The sequence below is a fragment of the Peromyscus californicus genome, unplaced genomic scaffold (assembly GCF_007827085.1).
Source record: "Peromyscus californicus insignis strain IS unplaced genomic scaffold, ASM782708v3 Scaffold_7__1_contigs__length_154581171, whole genome shotgun sequence".
Classification (NCBI taxonomy): domain Eukaryota; kingdom Metazoa; phylum Chordata; class Mammalia; order Rodentia; family Cricetidae; genus Peromyscus; species Peromyscus californicus.
Window position 1 is genome coordinate 154,073,029 of NW_026294595.1, and position 16,764 is coordinate 154,089,792.

A 16,764-nucleotide genomic window follows, 5' to 3' on the forward strand; every position below is an offset into this window, starting at 1 on the left:
GAGATTTGCTTTCAATTATTCAAGAAAAAAAAGAGAGGGAGATAAGTGAAACCAGCAGAGCAGAATCCTAGGAATCATTGCAGTCGGTGACAGGGACATGTTTTCTAAGTTTGTGTGCATTCAAAAACATCTAAAGCACCAGGTGGTGGTGGCGCCTTTAATCCTAGCACTTGGGAGGCAAAAGCAGGTGAATTTCTGTGAGTTCGAGGCCAGTCTGGTCTACAGAGCTAGTTTCAGGACAGCCAGAACTACACAAAGAAATCCTGTCTGGAAAAAAACAAAACAAAAAGCCAGGCGGAAGTGGCACATGCCTTTAATCCCAGCACCCAGGAGATAGAGCCAGGTGGATCTCTGTGAGTTCAAGGCAGCCTGGTCTGTGGTGGTATTGTGTTCCCCAAAATATTGTGTACCCTAATAAACTTATTTGGGGTCAGAGAACAGAAAAGCCACTAGATACTTAGGATAGGCAGTGGTAACACACGCCTTTAATCCTAGCATTCCAGAGGCAGAAATCCATCTTTTCAAGGATACAGGCAAGCATGGTGACTCACGCCTTTAATTCCAGAAAGTGAGCCTTTAATCCCAGGGAGTGATGGCTGAAAGCAGAAAGATATATAAGGCATGAGGGCCAGAAACTAGAAGCATTTGGCTGGTTAAGCTTTCAGGCTTTCGAGCAGCACAGTTCAGCTGAGATTCATTCTGGATGAGGACTCAGAGGCATCCAGTCTGAGGAAACAAGGCCAGCTGAGAAGTTGGCCAGTTGAGGAAGCTGTGGCTTGTTCTGTCTCTCTGATCTTCCAGTGTTCACCCAAATACTTGGCTCCGGGTTTAATTTTATTAATAAGAACTTTTAAGATTCCTGCTACACTGGTCTACAGAGCAAGATCCAGAAAAGGCACCAAAACTACATGGAGAAACTCTGTCTTGAAAAACCAAAACCAAAACAAGACAACAACAAAAAAGTCTAAAGCTTTAAAATTATATATTTATGCAGGGTGAGCACTATGCCATGGCATGGGTATAGAGGTCAGAGGACAGCTTACTGTTGTCCTGGTTCTCTCCTTCCACCATGTGGGATCTGGGAATCAAACTCAAGTCCTCAAACTTGGCAGCTAGCAACTGTACCAATTCAGTCATCTGGCCAGGCTGTCTGAAGTTATTTTTTAATACAATTAAGGTATAAGCAAATGTCACTTCTACAAAATTGGAAAAGTATGTAATCAAGCGATAACAGCAAATATGTCACACTCTTTCTAATATGGTACCTGACTCTACGGATGTTTCTATCTTCTAGCTGCCTTATTCCCCTAGAAGACCTACTCATATCTGCAGAAGGACCTACCTTACTTGGTCGCTCACCTCAAGCCAGGGCCACACTCAAAGTGACCCTCAGAGATAGCAACTCCCATCTCTCAGTCCAAGAAGTGTTGCAAGATGAACAATAGCAGTCCATTTTAGACAATCCACAGTCTCACAGCTGACCATGGCTGCTGTAGGTACCTTGGAATGTTCTTTTTAAATTCTTTATATAGAGTCAGTTCTCTCCTACTTTTGCATGGGTTCCATGAGCACAAGTACCTACATGCCTCCTACAGTTTCAAGGATGGAACTCAGGTTGGCAAACTTGCACAGGAAACATTCCTAACTACTGAGCCATCTCTCCAGTTCCATTCCCTACTCTTTCTTTTTTAAAGACAGTGTATCTGGGTGGTGGTGGTGCATGCCTTTAATGCCAGGATTTGGGAAGCAGAGACAGGCAGATCTCTGAGTTTCAAGGCCAGCCTGGTCTACAGAGTAAGTTCCAGGAAAGCTAGAGCTGTTATACAGAGAAATTCTGTCTCCAAAACCAAACAAAAACCAACACATAGCCTAGGCTAGCCCCAAACTTACTATATAGCTATGGATGATTTCTAATCCTCCTATCTTCATCTCCTAAGAGCTGAGATTATAGGTGTGTGATACCACAACTGGTTTATTGTTTGTTTGGTTTTGTTGTTGTTTTTATTTGAGTTAGGGCCTCACAATTAACTCTCTGGCTGGCCTAGAACTCATTGTGTAGACCACAATGGCCTAGAATTCTCAGAGATCAGTCTGCCTCTGCCTCCCAGGTGCTCAGATTAAAGGCATGTTACAACACTGTACTGGCTGGTTTTGTGTGTCAACTTGGCACAGCTGGAGTCATCAGAGAGGAAGGAGCCTCAGTTGAGGAAATGCCTTCTCAAGATCTAGCTGTTGCCGGGCGGTGGTGGCGCACGCCTTTAATCCCAGCACTCGGGAGGCAGAGCCAGGCGGATCTCTGTGAGTTCGAGGCCAGCCTGGGCTACCGAGTGAGTTCCAGGAAAGGCGCAAAGCTACACAGAGAAACCCTGTCTCGAAAAACCAAAAAAAAAAAAAAAAAAAAAAAAAAAGATCTAGCTGTAGGGAATTTTCTCATTCAGTGATCAATGGGATATCATCCAGCCCATGGTGGTGGTGCCATCCCTGGGCAGGTGATCCTGGGTTCTATAAGAAGGTAGGCTGAGCAGGCCAGGAAAAGCAAGCCAGTAAGCAGGTCCCCTCCATAGCCTCTGCATCAGCTCCTGTCTCTGGGATCCTGCCCTGGTTTGAGTTCCTGTCCTGAATGCTTTCAGTGATGAACAGCAATGCTGAAATGTAAGCCTAATAAACCCTTTCCTCCCCAACTTGCTTTTTGGTCATGGTGTTTCATCACAGCAATAGAAACCGTAACTAAGACAAATATCCAGCCCACCACAACTGGTTTTATGGGGTGTTGGGGATCAAATACAGGTCTTTATGTATATTAGGCAAGTACTTTACCAACTAAGCTTTATCTGCAACTCTGGAAAGCTCTTTATATCCATCTGTACCTCAAAGCTGAGTGTCAGACCCATCACACAACAAAATTATTTAATGTTTCTATATCACAAACCAAATCTTTCCAAGTTTCCATAACTATACTTCAGGATTTGCTCCTTGTTTCCAGGGACAATATTTAAAATGCCATTTTGGGGCTGGGGGCCCTGTTCAGTCACAGAACACTTGCCTAGCATGTCAAGGCCCTGGGTTTGATCTCTACCATACACATTCCCACAAAACGCTTTTCTGAAAGAGGCTGCAAGGAATTATCTACCGCCCAAGGAAGAGAAATAGCCAGGAACCCAATATGACCTGGTGGCAGAGACGGAAACAAATGCAGCAGCATGACAAACATGGGACCCAACCCTGCTTTGGATGGGGACACATGCACAGCCTCAACAGCTCAGCTGCCTCCAGCTGCCTGCCAGTGCTCTGGGCTCCACTTCTACTCATCACATCCAGAATGTCAGTCTCATCCCTCCTTGTTCCTTCCTCTGTTGCATCTCCCTCCAGGGCTCTGTCTCTAAGAGAGACACCCCAATCTGTTTTTACATCATTGCTACCCTCACCACAGTGTCTGGTTCACAGTTCACTGCTAATCCCCTGCTTGCCACAGGCTTGGGGCATGTGCAGGTTTACAGTACATATTAGCTGATTTGCTGCTTACTTGCCATCTCTGTTGTAAATAACAAGACCATCAAGGATATCATGGTTGAGGAAGGTGACAGCTAGTAATGCTTGGAGAGGCCTTGATAAATGCTAGACTGAGCAAAATCTATGTGGGAAAGTGTCAGAGCTGAACAGGTCTGGGAACTCTGACCTCCAGCAGTTTTAAATGTGACCTCATTTGGAAAAATGGTTTCTGTAGGCATGGTCAAGTTGAGATAAGCTCCTCATACAGCAGAGTAGATCTAAACCACTAAGACGGGTATCCTTGTGCACAGACACACAATGGTGAAAGTCACGTGAAGATGAAGTCAGAGAATGGAGAAATGAGTCTATGAAGGAAGAACAGCTACCAACATCTGATACTGGAGAAATGAGAACTCTCCTGGACCACAGTAGAGGGAACTTGATGACACTTTGATCTTGGACTTCTGGCTTCCAAAACACCAAATAAATAAATAGATATATAGATAGATAGATAGATAAATAAATAAAATTTTAAAAATTATATGTGAAGTACCTTGTAGTTGTTCTTAAGCAGTACTGAAAGCTAAATGGGCACCCACACACATGGCACCCACACACATGGCACCCCACCTTCCACAGACTGAGATGGTGTTAACAATCTTCATCTGGGACCCACATGGCCTCAGCCACCAAGTCCTCATTGAGCAGTTTTGTAGTAAGGCTGGAAAGTACGTCCTTATAAAGCTCTGCAAAGAGTCTGGGTTCAGAGATACAGTACAGGTTAACTTCTGACTTCCCCATATACCTGCAAACATGTGCACGCACGCACGCACACACATTAAAAAAGAAAAAGCAATGCTGGCAGTGGTGGTTCACACACCTTTAATCCCAGCACTTGGGAGGCAGAGGCAGGTGGATCTCTATGAATTCAAGGACAGCCTGGTCTACAGAGTGAGTTCCAGGACAGCCAAAGCTATGCAGAGAAACACTATCTTGGGGGGGGGGATTATCTAATTATTGAGTGTCATTAACCTCAACTCTTTCATTTGTTTCAGGTAGGAGCATTCCTATCATTTAATAAGCACCAGTATGTTTTAAATATCCTGACTCTCTTAGTTCCCCTTCAGAATCACACAAGTGGATTCAGAGTTAGTAATCCCAGGAAATAGTATCTTCATATTACTCCAAGTTCTCAGAATACAAGACCATGGGGTGACTTGCCCAAGTTATACTGCCCAGGAAAATCTCTCAGTGAGCACAGCAAGAGCCAAAAACTCTTTAACTTTCTCTCCTGAAAAGTTTCTATGGGAGAAAGTTTCTATACTCAACTCCAATGTACAGAGAATTCTCAGTGCTGTTAACACTGAAGAATAGATGAAGAAAGCTGATCCACTGGAACTGGCACATATGAGAAGTGCTGGGAAGTTGACACCTTTACACAGAGCAGCTGCCATAATAGTTCTGGTAAGTTGAGGCAGCCAGGAAGGAGGGGCACCTCCTGTTGAGCACCTCCCAGCTGCAGTCCAATGTCCTGAAGTAACCCCCAAACATTTGCCAGGGTGCAACCCTTTCCTGTGGGACATAGATCCCAATTGGGAATTTGCTGAAAGCCTTGGAAACATCCCCAGAGCTGACATGTGCAAGTATGAAAAACAAGTCTGAGGGATGTAGTGGCTTCTGAGGCCCAATGAGGAGAATACAGAAGACTAGGTTTACAAGCCTTTGGGTTCTCTGGCCACAGGAGCAGGCTTAGCCATACATCAGGACTGGCAGCTTCTTCATACTCCCGTGCTGGATTTGAAAACATGTTTTCAGGAACAGCTGTCAGTCAATGAAGGAAAACAGAATAACACTCACAGCATCCACACTCTGTGTGTACAGTATTCACACACTGCACACACATCTTCAAAATATACACATAGCATCTACATATCCACACAAAGCATCAATATAGGGCACACAAAGTACTTATCCTACTGCACACATAGCTGCCACACACTGCATGCAGAGTACCCATACTCCAAACTCATAGTACTCACACGTTGCACACACAGCACTCACAAAGCATGCATACCACATACCATCCATACAAACACATATAGCACTCACACTAACAGTCACATGTAGCACACACACAGCACCCACACTCTGAACTCACATTATCAATACACTGCACACACAGTGCCCACACTCTGAACTTAAATCACCAAGGCACTGCACACATAGCACTCAATAAACTACCAACAATGAAAATATACTGTATTCATAGTACCTACATGCTACATGCACAGTAGCCACAGAAATGCAGCCCACTAAGAGTATCAATACATGAAGAAGGAAAAAGACAGTATTCCAGGACACTTCATCCATGATCATATGTTCCCCATAATACTTTTTTCTTTTCTGTATCTTCCTTTCCTCTGTCCCGGTATCTTTCTGACCTTCGGTGCCTTGGCATTCTAGGCACTTGATCTCTGTGACCACCTTTTTTCTGTGGATATGAGGGAATGCTGGCCAAGGAATGGTTACTATGAATGACAAAGTTGTATCTGAAAAAAGAGATCTTGAATGCAGCAGAGGCTTAGGTGACCCAAGGCTTCCTCATGACCAGACACTCAGTATGGAGTATTAGGCAGGTGTTTTGGCTTCCTGGAAGAATACAACCATATACATAAAGTCCAAGCATCAGGATCATCTTGAAGTTGAGCAGGTACCCTTGAAATATAAGAAAATATAAGTATTTAGAAGGTCACAGATTCTGCTTAAAATTGGAAAATGAAGAATGCCAGTTATACCAGCAAATCATTCCCAGTTTGTCCTCATCTTTAAATGAAGATGAGTAATTTCTTCTTTCAGAAACTCCCAAACTGGCTTTGAACTTCCTAAATAAAAGCATACTGCCACTCACAGGCCTCAGCGCTTTAAATGGGATAGAATGAGAACACAGAACAGACCTATTTTGAGCACCAAGACTGTGGACCACTTTCTTTTTACAGCTCATTTTCAATGGATATATGGTGGAGACAGTCCAGTATGAAGCCAGACCTGAACCTCCTGGGATGACCATCCTGAGATCTCAGGGACTGGAGGACACTCAGCAACCACAACCCCACTGAAACTGTACACACCAAAGTTTTGTGCAAAAAAACCTTGAGCCTGTTTTGCTGTAAGCAATCCAACCCCTCACCTTTGCTCCTCCAAGACTGATGTCCCCACTCTACCAGCTGCACTGGTAACGAGAACAGTTCATCTTCTGGTTCTGTCACTATTGTCTTTACAGCCAGAAAGGCCTCATTCCCCACTCCCCCAGGTGCTGGGGATGAAACCCAAGGCCCCACAAACAGTAGGCAGGTAGAGTTACACCCCCAGTCCTCAACTCCATTTCTATTTTCATGTATTTATTTAGTGTATGAGTGAACACAATAGTACACATGTGGCACTCAAAGGACAGTCTGCAGGAGTCAGTTTTCTTCTCCTACCTTGTGGGTCTGGAGATTTCAACACAAGTGGTTGAGATGGGCAGCAAACGCCTTTACCCACTGAACTATCGCATCGACAACTCACTCCATTTCTTAACCTCTACTGAGCAGGTGCCTGTGGTTGACTATCAATTATAGATGATTCTAGAAAATCTGTTGTCTGGCTGTGACCCCACAGCCAGACAACATTAAGAGTAGAAAATATCTAGAGCTGGAAAGATAGCTTAGTGGTTAAGAGCACTTGCTGCCCTTCCTGAAGGCCTGAGTTCAGTTCCCAGCACCCACACTGAGAACAACCACTTCTAACTCCAGCCCCAGGGGATCTGATGCCCTCCTCTGGCCACCTCCACTCACATGGCAGACAGGCAGGAAGGAACTCTTCTCTCTCTCTCTCTCTCTCTCTCTCTCTCTCTCTCTCTCTCTCTCTCTCTCTCTGTCACACACACACACACACACACACACACACACACACACACACACACACACACAAATAGATAAATGTAAAACTTTTAAAAAAAAGAATGGACAGTTATCAAAGACTGAGGGTTAAACTTCCAGTTCTCTAAGTGTCCTACACTAAGACAAGTAACCTGTTCACAAGCAAGGGGGCCATGTCACCCAAGTGTATCCACTTTTCATAGAGACAGCTCTTAGACATGTTGGGCTAGGGGTTACAGCTCAGTGGTAGAATAAGAAGGCCTTGAGTCAAATACCCAGCACCATCACCACCACCAAAACTAAAACTAAACTAAATCCCACACACTTATCAGTTTTAAACCCTCGGTACACAGTCCAAAATACAAAAGCAACTTTGTCTGAACCTCTAGACACAGGGATAGACTATATATTAGTAAAGAGGAACATTTTGTATTAAGTGCAAGAAATGATACTTTCTTCAGAATTATTAGAGGAGGATATGAATCAACGAAGGAAACAAAAACAACTTACAAATATCTACCTCATGCAAGTAGCAATATTATCTCAACTTTTGCATAAATTAAGTCACACACCTCCTTTTTTTTTTTTTTTTTTTAAGAACTATGTAACTCTGGCTAGCCTAGAACTTATGTAAAATATGCTGGCTTCAAACTCACAAAGTTTGCCTGCCTCTGCCTCCTGAGTGCAGGGCTTAAAGGCACATGCCACCATGTCTGACTAAATTAAGATAATTTTTAAATTTTTTTATGTGCATAGGTGTGTTTTCCTGTATGTATGTATGTGCACCACTTTCATGGCCAGAAGAGGAGTTTGATCTCCTGGAACTGGAGTTACAGATGATTGTGAGCTACCATGTGGACCCTGGGAATCAAACCTATCAAACCTGGGTCCTCTGAAAGAGGCAACAGTGCTCTTAACCACTGAGCCATGAACCATCTCCCCAGCCCCCTTAAGATACCTTTTTTTTTTTTATTTTTGGGGGTTCTCTGTGTAGCTTTGGAGCCTGTACTGGAACTCACTCTGTAGACCAGGCTAACCTCGAACTCACTGAGATCTGCTTGCCTTTGCCTCCAGAGTGTTGGGATTAAAGGCGAGCTCCACCACCACCCAGCAAGATATCTTTTAAAATATATCATTCATGTGAATTTATGCATCTTTCCTATTTTGTAGGCAATTGAAATTACAACCAAAAGTTGGAGAACTACTAGCAGAGAGTGTAGAAGAAATTCAGTGTGCCACCTGGGCACCTGTACACACAGCAGTAAAACAGCCGTCGAACCATGTCCCTGCTTTCAAAGGCAAAGAGGGGTCTTCCCATCAGACCCACAGGGAGGGGCGGTGTGTAGCAGGAATCTTAGAGTCTTATTAATAAAATCAAACCTGAGGCCAGGTATTGGGGTGAACACTGGAAGATCAGAGAGACAGAACAAGCCACAGCTAACTAACCTCACCGGATCCTCAGCTGCTCTTGTTTCCTCAGACTGGAAGCCTCTGTGTCCTCATATCCAAATGGCTCTCAGCTGAACTGTGCTGCTAGAAGTCTGAAAGCTTAACCAGCCAAATGCTTAACCAGCCAAATGCTTCTAGTTCCTGGTCCTCACGCCTTATATGTCTTTCTGCTTTCTACCATCACTCCCTGGGATTAAAGGCTCGCTTTCTGGGATAAAAGGCGTGAGTCACCATGCTTGGCTGTATCCTTGAACACATGGATTTCTGCCTCTGGAATGCTAGGATTAAAGGCGTGTGCTACCACTGCCTATCCTCTATGTTTAATATTGTGGCTGTTCTGTCTCTGACCCCAGGTAAGTTTATTAGGGTGCACAATAGATCGGGGAACACAATACCACCTCAGCTTTGTGCTGAAGACAAGCTATAAAAGGCACAATATGAACTTAATCATGTCTCATGCCCATCATGACTACCTTTCTGTCCCAGATCTGCCAGCTCTCACCAGCAATCCAATATCCATGAAGCAGAGGAAGTGCTGGCTCTGAATGAATGCTGAAAGCCATTTCCTCCGGTTACCTGTAGAAACTCCAAGACCGGTCCTCATCTTGCCTATATTCTCTGAGATACTTCTCACCTGCATTTATTGTCATATCAGTTGTGTCCCCAGAATGACCTAAGGTCTGGTCCATAGCAGGTTCTGAATTCTAAAAACAGTCAAAAGAAACGCTGGGGACAGGCATGATGGTGTATATATCTCTGATCCCAGCATTCAGAATACAGAAGGATCTTGAGTTCCAGACCAGTATGGGCTACATAGCAAGACCATGTCTCAAAAACTGAAGAGAAAAAAAAAAAAGAATGAAGGAAGGAAGGAAAGCCAGAATGTCTGCAACACAACTCAGAAGCACATCTGTCAAAACACAAAAAGCTCAATGTGTGCTGAGCTGAAAAACATACTGACGTGTCCCAGCTTGCTACTCTGATAACTAGGTTAGTAATTTTTTTAATCCAAATTGTTTTTAAAAGACTTAGTTGCTTGGTGGTGGTGGCACATAAATTTAATCCCAGTGCTACATAGAGAGACCTTGTTTTTAAAAAATAAATGAATAAAAATAAAATAGTAACTTAAAAATATAAATCAAAGATAAATATCACTGATGAAACTCTGAAATTCAATTAGTCAACATAAAATCTTATAGAAGTCATACTTAGGTCAAATCTGACTTATTTTGCTTTCCTTTCAGTCAGTTCATAGAATAACCTGTCAGAAAGTGTTTTCTCTTTCCTACCTACAAGCAATACCATTAGGCACACACTAGTAAACCAAAGCACAGCCTGAGGGAAATAAAAAGGTGGCTAAGCAATTACAGCAGAAAAGCCAAGCTTGATGGTGTACACCTTTGATCTAGAATACACATGATGTAGGAGGCAAAAGGATCAGGAGTTTAAGAGCATCCACAGCTACATAGTGGGTTTGAGACCAGCCTGGACCACGTGTAACCCTGTCTCAAAACAAAACAAAAAGGCTAAATAGAAAAGATTGGGTGTGGTGGTACACAGCTGTAATTCTAGCACTTAAAAACTAAGAGAAGCCGGGCGGTGGTGGCACACGCCTTTAATCCCAGTACTCGGGAGGCAGAGGCAGGTGGATCTCTGTGAGTTCGAGGCCAGCCTGGGCTACCGAGTGAGTTCCAGGAAAGGCGCAAAGCTACACAGAGAAACCCGGGGGGGGGGGGGGGGGGGGGGGGAGGGGGGGGGCGGGGACACTAAGAGAAAGTTGCCTCAAATTTGAGACCAACCTAAGCTACATACAAAGTTTGAAGCCAGCCTGGGCTAAAGAGTAAAATCCTACCTCAAAAAAAAAAAAAAAAAAAAAAAAAGAGGAGAAAAGAAAAGAGCTAATCCTCTACCAACTCCATATTCTCAGAGCCCAGCTCTCACGACAAGTTCAAGACCAGAACTGGTCAGGCCGAAGACAGAGCAGCAACAAGACACGAAAACCATGACTGGAACAAGTTGGCAGTGTTTCAAAGACTTGTCTTTTGGTCTTAATAGAACATTTCCCTTATCTGTTTATTCTTAGGGGTTAGGCGACTCAGCAAACTCTAGGAACAAATATTTCTATCCACTCCCAGTCAGGGGACAGAGTCAAAGGAAATTTCTAAATTCTTTGTTTTTTTGTTTGTTTGTTTGTTTTTGAAGACAGGGTTTCTTTGTGTACCCCTGGCTGTCCTGGAACTCACTCTGTACACCAGGCTGGCATCAAACTTAGAGATCTACCTACCTCTGCCTCCCAAGTGCTGGGATTAAAGGCCTGCACCACCACTGCCCCAGCTTCAAAGGGAAATTCTTAACAATACACCCATCACTCCAGAGAATTTAAATAAGAATGTCTTTAGAGCAGAATAAAAAGCTTACTTTAAAAAAAAAATGAGAAGAAAAAAAAAACACAAAACATGAAGCTCCTGAAACAGTCTGTAAAGGCAGGTGCGAGGACCCTGTGTGTAAATTACATGGAGACGGTTGTTTCTAGAATTTTCTTCTCACAGCTAAGAGGGTGTCTAAGCACAGAAAGTGGCTACACCATGAGGAATTAGCTCAAGTGTTTTTCTGCTCTATGCACGAAATGGGCCTCTTCAGTTCTCAGAGGCTGGTCTAAGACCTCATGGAGTACAGTACAGCAGCTGATCATTGCCCCAGAAACCAGACCACAGGGACAGAGTGGCCCAATTTTCCTTAATTTGAAAACTCCCATGCAAGGAGAAAGTTGGGAAGTTCACGTTAAAATATATTTAATTTAGTAGTATTTGTAAATAAGACATCTTCAGCAGTAACAGACTTCTCATGCTTTCAGGCATTTTCTATGAATCTTTGAAGCATTCTCTCCATTTCTTGATATGTATTTCTCGTTTCTGTTACTGAGTGACCAAGGAGCATCAGAAGTTATACAGAAGTGGACAGAACTGGCCTGATCCTGGCATAGCTGATGCAGGGTATTGAGTGTCACCAGTGGCCCTGGTAACAGCTGACAAGTAAGAAAGAGATGAGACTGGGGTCTGGACACAGGACAACTTTACATTTACATAAAGCAATGGAACATGAATAGAATTATCTAAGCAAAGCAAAATTTTTACATTCAAGGTAGTGTCAGTGAGAAGCTTAAATGTCCTCGTGAGACTGGATTTTGGATTTCTAGAAACCCAAAGTGAGTTCTTTCTACTATTCTAAAGAGAAAACTGGCAATAACCCCCAACGTGGTTTCCCCTTCAGAAAAAAAAATAAGAGAACAACTACAAGGTTTTCAAAGATAATGCTAAACTTCTATCTGCAATAACTTCTTCGTAAGAACCACTATCACTTGCTTAATTTTTTCTGCAATAATATGGGAGATGTATTCTAAACACTTCAGTTCAAAGTACCTAATATCACAAAATATACCAAAACGGAGGAATCCTACTATAATAAACTTTGTTTCATTCTTCTCATGGAAACCCTTCCATAAATTTCCTTTTGGTGAGCAAACTACTCTCTTGCCGAGTGGAAACACTGCCTTGCACAGGCAAGACAAGGATCAGCAAGAGCGGAATTCGCGAATCTGCACCCAAATGGGAAGTTAGCCTAGAGGATGGATCCAATCCAACGTTCTACAAGCAAGACAATGCACCCACAGGAGTGCTCCGTGCACAGGTGTCAGTGCGGAGACAGTTCACTAAACCCATTTTCTAATTAGCATTTCTTTAAACGTGCTGATAACAATCTTGCCACTGTAACCTCTAAATACACGCTGAGATTGTAGCCTTGAGAGCCGGAGGAAATTCATTGAGAATTTCAGTCAAACTTTCTTCTGTTTATATTTCTTTGGATTAGAAATTATCTGTCCTTAGCTTGTTCCCGGGCTCCCGGATTCAGTTCTATTGTGTATGGCTGGTTCCGCCTACTAATAGTGAAATCGCTAGCCATACCAGGGAATCCCCCAACTAGCCAGAACCCTCTCCATGGTGCAGAAAATTCCGGTTTTACCCTCGAGATTGAGTTGTCTGACACTGACTTTCGCTAACCTGTGAAACTGACAGGTCTATTTACTGGGAAACAAAGACGCGACTCATAGCGGACCGGGTTCCCCTGCGCGCCCCGTGCGCTCTGAGCGCCGCGTCTCTTCTGCGCTCCCTTCTCCACCGCACCAGGAGGGCCCTGCACCCTAGTTCGGCCCATGATTAAAATGGAAATCTAAAACGACCGGCGTCCGGCTTCTAGGGAGACAATGACCCCCAAGACCCCCAGGGCCCACGTCCCGCAGTTCTGACTCTTGGCAAACTCGGCGCGGGCGGGTCCGGGTGCGGCTCCGCTGCGCGGGCGGGGGACGCACGGGGCGGCGCGGGCGGGGGGCGCAGGGACGCCCCCGGGCTGCCTCCTGGGGCCAGGCGTTGACGCAGCAGAAATTACCAGCTGGAAAATTCCCCTTTCGGAGGTGATGAATAAGGACCCCGGCGGTCGTGGTGGCTGCCGGAGGTGCCAGGGGGCCAAGGGGTCGGGCAGCTCCGCACCGCGGCCGCCTCTGCGATCAGACCCGCGGGGATCTGCCGCGCCGCCCCGCCCACGCCCCTGGGGCCGTGGCCCCAGGGGCCTGGGTCTCCGTCCGCGTTGTCCCCGGGCGCCATCGCCCCCAGGAGGGCGCCCCCGCGAGGCGGGACGGGGCGGGGCGGGTGGCAGGGCGGGGGCGCGCCCTGGCTCACAGCAGCCAGGGCTGCAGCTGCCCGGCCCCCGCCCTGGCCCAGGCTCCGGCTCCGGCCAGGGCTTCGGCCCCGGCCCCGGCGTGGTGTGCCAGCCCGGCCGCGCGGACAATGAAGCTGGCGCAGCTTACCTGTGACCCCATGGGGCGCCGGCGCGGGCGGGCGCCGTGGCCGCGGACCGGTGATCGCGCGGCCACCAGCGAGCGCTACGTCCGGGAGGGTCCGAGCTGCGCGCTCGCCCGGGTGGCTCGGTCCGCCCGTCCGTTCGTCCGTCCGTCAGGCCGGCGCGCGCCCCCGAGCTGCTCCAGCCCCGCGGCCCCCGCGCGCCCCGCCCGCGGACCCTGACCCCGCCCCCGGCGCGCGCCCGGACGCCGCTGATTGGCCTACGCTGCGCCCTGGCCTCGGCCACCGCCCCAGCCCCGCCCCCGCCCCCGCCTGCCGGCCCCGCCCCCCGCTCCGGCGGCAGGGCGCAGCGGACTGGCCGGGGCCGAGTAGCCGCCGGTGCTCCGGCGGCCCACCGCCCCCCCGCGGGGCCGGACAGCGGAAGTGCGGGCTGGAGCTCGCTGGGCATTGTGGGAAGCCCCCTCCCATGGGCTTGCGAGTGGCAAGGAATGGGGTCCGTGGGTCCGACGCTCCCGCCCTGCGGGATCGCGCAGACGGAGACCACCTGATGGGAGAGGTGGGCTGGACAAGGGCACCGCAGCAGGGTCGAGTTGGCGCACCCCTCGTCGTCTGAGCGCCTGTCCCTGGGGACGCACGAGACCCAGGGTCATGGCTGTCTCCGAATCCCGAGGAGCCGTCGCCGTACGCGCGTCTCCCAAACTTAGCGACTTCCAGGCGCGCCATGGCGGTTCCGCGGGGCTCATGCTGAGCGGAGAAAACGCGCTCTAGGGGCGCGGTGCCCTGAAGGAGCTGGTCACTGTGCACCCCCGCCATCCGGGGACCTGAGCGCTCTCCCAGAGAAGCGCGTGTTGAGAAGCGGGCCACGTGGCAGTGCCTGCAAACGGTACTTATATTTGGCCAACTAGGAGCATTGATTGCCGCACGTCGGTCTTGTCATCCAGCTGCTGGTGAGGGCCTGGGGCTCAGACAAGTGGCGAGAACCCTGTCCTGGTCAGCAGCTCCCAGCCAGTGATCGCATCTCGATTCCGGTATAGCTAGGGATGGGTCTCTACACCCCGCCCCCAGTGGTGCGGTGCCGCGCGTCTCTTCTTGCCTCCTGTGTCCTCGAGCCTTTGGGGAGCTGGAACGGGTAGCGTACATTCCTGGCTGGCCTGCGCTGCGCCGGGGTTAAAGGCCACCACGCTCCCTCCTGGGCACAGCGGAGGGGAGGAGGTGAGCCTGTGGCTGGCCAGGGGCGTAGAGGAGTTGAGCCCTGCTGGGCCAACCAATCGCAAGGCGCCCTAGGCTGTCTGCGCCCTGCCTCCTCGAGGGGCCAGCGCCGCGAAATTCCTCTGGAGGTGGGAGGCGCCCGCCCTGATGGAGGATTTCTCATGTTGTGTGAGGAGGCATTCATGGGCGGCAGTGGGAGGGCTGGCAGGAGAAGATTCTCCTTGAGCGAGCAAGGGCGAGCAGAGGTCTGGCAGTCAGATGAAAGCCAGGGATATTCCCTCCAGGAGATGGCTGTGCACATGCCCTGCCCACCCCTCGCCAGGCATCTAGGCTGGCACTCATGGCCCAGGTGTCCCTAGTCTCATTCTTTCTGCTGGAGGACTCTCTTGGCACAACTGGTCTGAAGCAAGCCCCACCACCACCACCACCACACACACCCCACTCCTGCCCGCCTCAGTGTGCCTATCCTTGGAGAAGTAGGACTAGCACAGTTCTGACATACTGCTCCTGACCTCCGGGAGGATCCGAGGGTCAATCTGGGTACACCTCCCTCTGAGGGGACAAAGAACATTGTCTGTAGATAGTCCTTCAGACTATCCCCTTTCTCAGTTTGGTCTCTGTTTGCTGCTCATGAAGAAAGTGAAGCATGAGGAGACCTCTAAGTTCACTTTCCCTCAGAGAGAGCCCCAGTTTCTCTCAAGGTAACTAGGCACCCAAGACACATTCAAGAAGGATCATGTTGATGTTATGCTGTCTGTTTTCCATGAAGAACTTGGGAGCAATAGAAGAACCTTGCCCATAAACACAATGGAGCTCAGTCATTGCTCAGGAAGCCTATAACAACCACGCCTGTGTCTAACACTAACAGGCCCACTCCATATGCCAGAAGGGCTACTCATCTTCATAGGAACTCTTGTTGAGTTCTGAAATGAGTCAGGACAGAGCAGATACCCCCTTTCCACACATGCACACTCTTGCACCTCCACCCCAGCAGCACTACCAGTGAGTGGACCAAGACCCCTGTATTTTCTGCTCCAAAAGCCAGTACCAGGGTACAAGGCCTGGACATAAAGACAATACAGTAGCTTGTAGACAGATTGAAAACAACCCCCTGAGATAAGACAGACCCACCTTATCTCCTCACTATCACTGTTCTGCAAGCTAATAAACCCCATAATTGTTTAAAAACCCAAACAGCAGCAACTGCAACCTCTTGGCAGATGTGAGGGTAAGGGAAGTCATAGCTGAGTTGGCCCAGGTATCTAAATGTGTCTGCTTTGATGTGTTACCAGAATGGCTCAGGAACTCACAGTTTCTCGCACCAGGTGACCTACCTGCCTTAGAGATGACTCTCAAGGATGGACAGATAGGTTGGCCTCAGTTACACTCTGATCATGGCATTCAGCATCCATAGCAGGGGTCTGGGAAGGTTCCATGAAGATGGGCATGATCCTGGCTATCAACAGTGAGCAGTAGAAAATGTGAACAGACAGACAGATGGTCAGGGTCCTGCAGCCACATGGGTCCATGCTATCTGTTGAGACCATTGTATAGTTACCCCCAGGAGCTGGAGAGATGGCTCGGTGTTTAATAATATTGTTTGCTTAATGCTCTTGCATAGAACCCAAGTTTGGTTCTCACTCAGCATCTACATTGGAGTAGCTCATAACTGCCTATAACATCAGCTCCAGGAGATCTAACACCCTCTTCTGGCCTTGATAGGCAGCCAGCTGCACATGTATACACACACACACACACACACACACACACACAAATACAAATTTAAAAACAAGTTGAGCCAGGTGTGGTGGCATACACCTTTAATTCCAGTACTTGAGATGCAGAAG

At 47.7% G+C, this 16,764-nt stretch overlaps 1 protein-coding gene across 2 annotated transcripts in view; it reads right to left on the bottom strand.

Annotated features, from left to right (window-relative positions):
* The window catches only part of Zbtb46 (zinc finger and BTB domain containing 46), a 95,467-nt gene extending 81,569 nt beyond the window's left edge, over positions 1-13,898 (bottom strand). The window contains exon 1 of one of the 2 annotated variants that reach the window (XM_052723293.1): positions 13,717-13,898. The gene's annotated coding sequence lies outside the window, so the exon portion shown is untranslated. Of the gene's footprint in view, positions 1-13,298; positions 13,456-13,716 lie in introns of those variants that run through there. The other variant, XM_052723294.1, reaches the window with a different exon arrangement.
* Between the last annotated feature and the right edge of the window lie 2,866 nt (positions 13,899-16,764).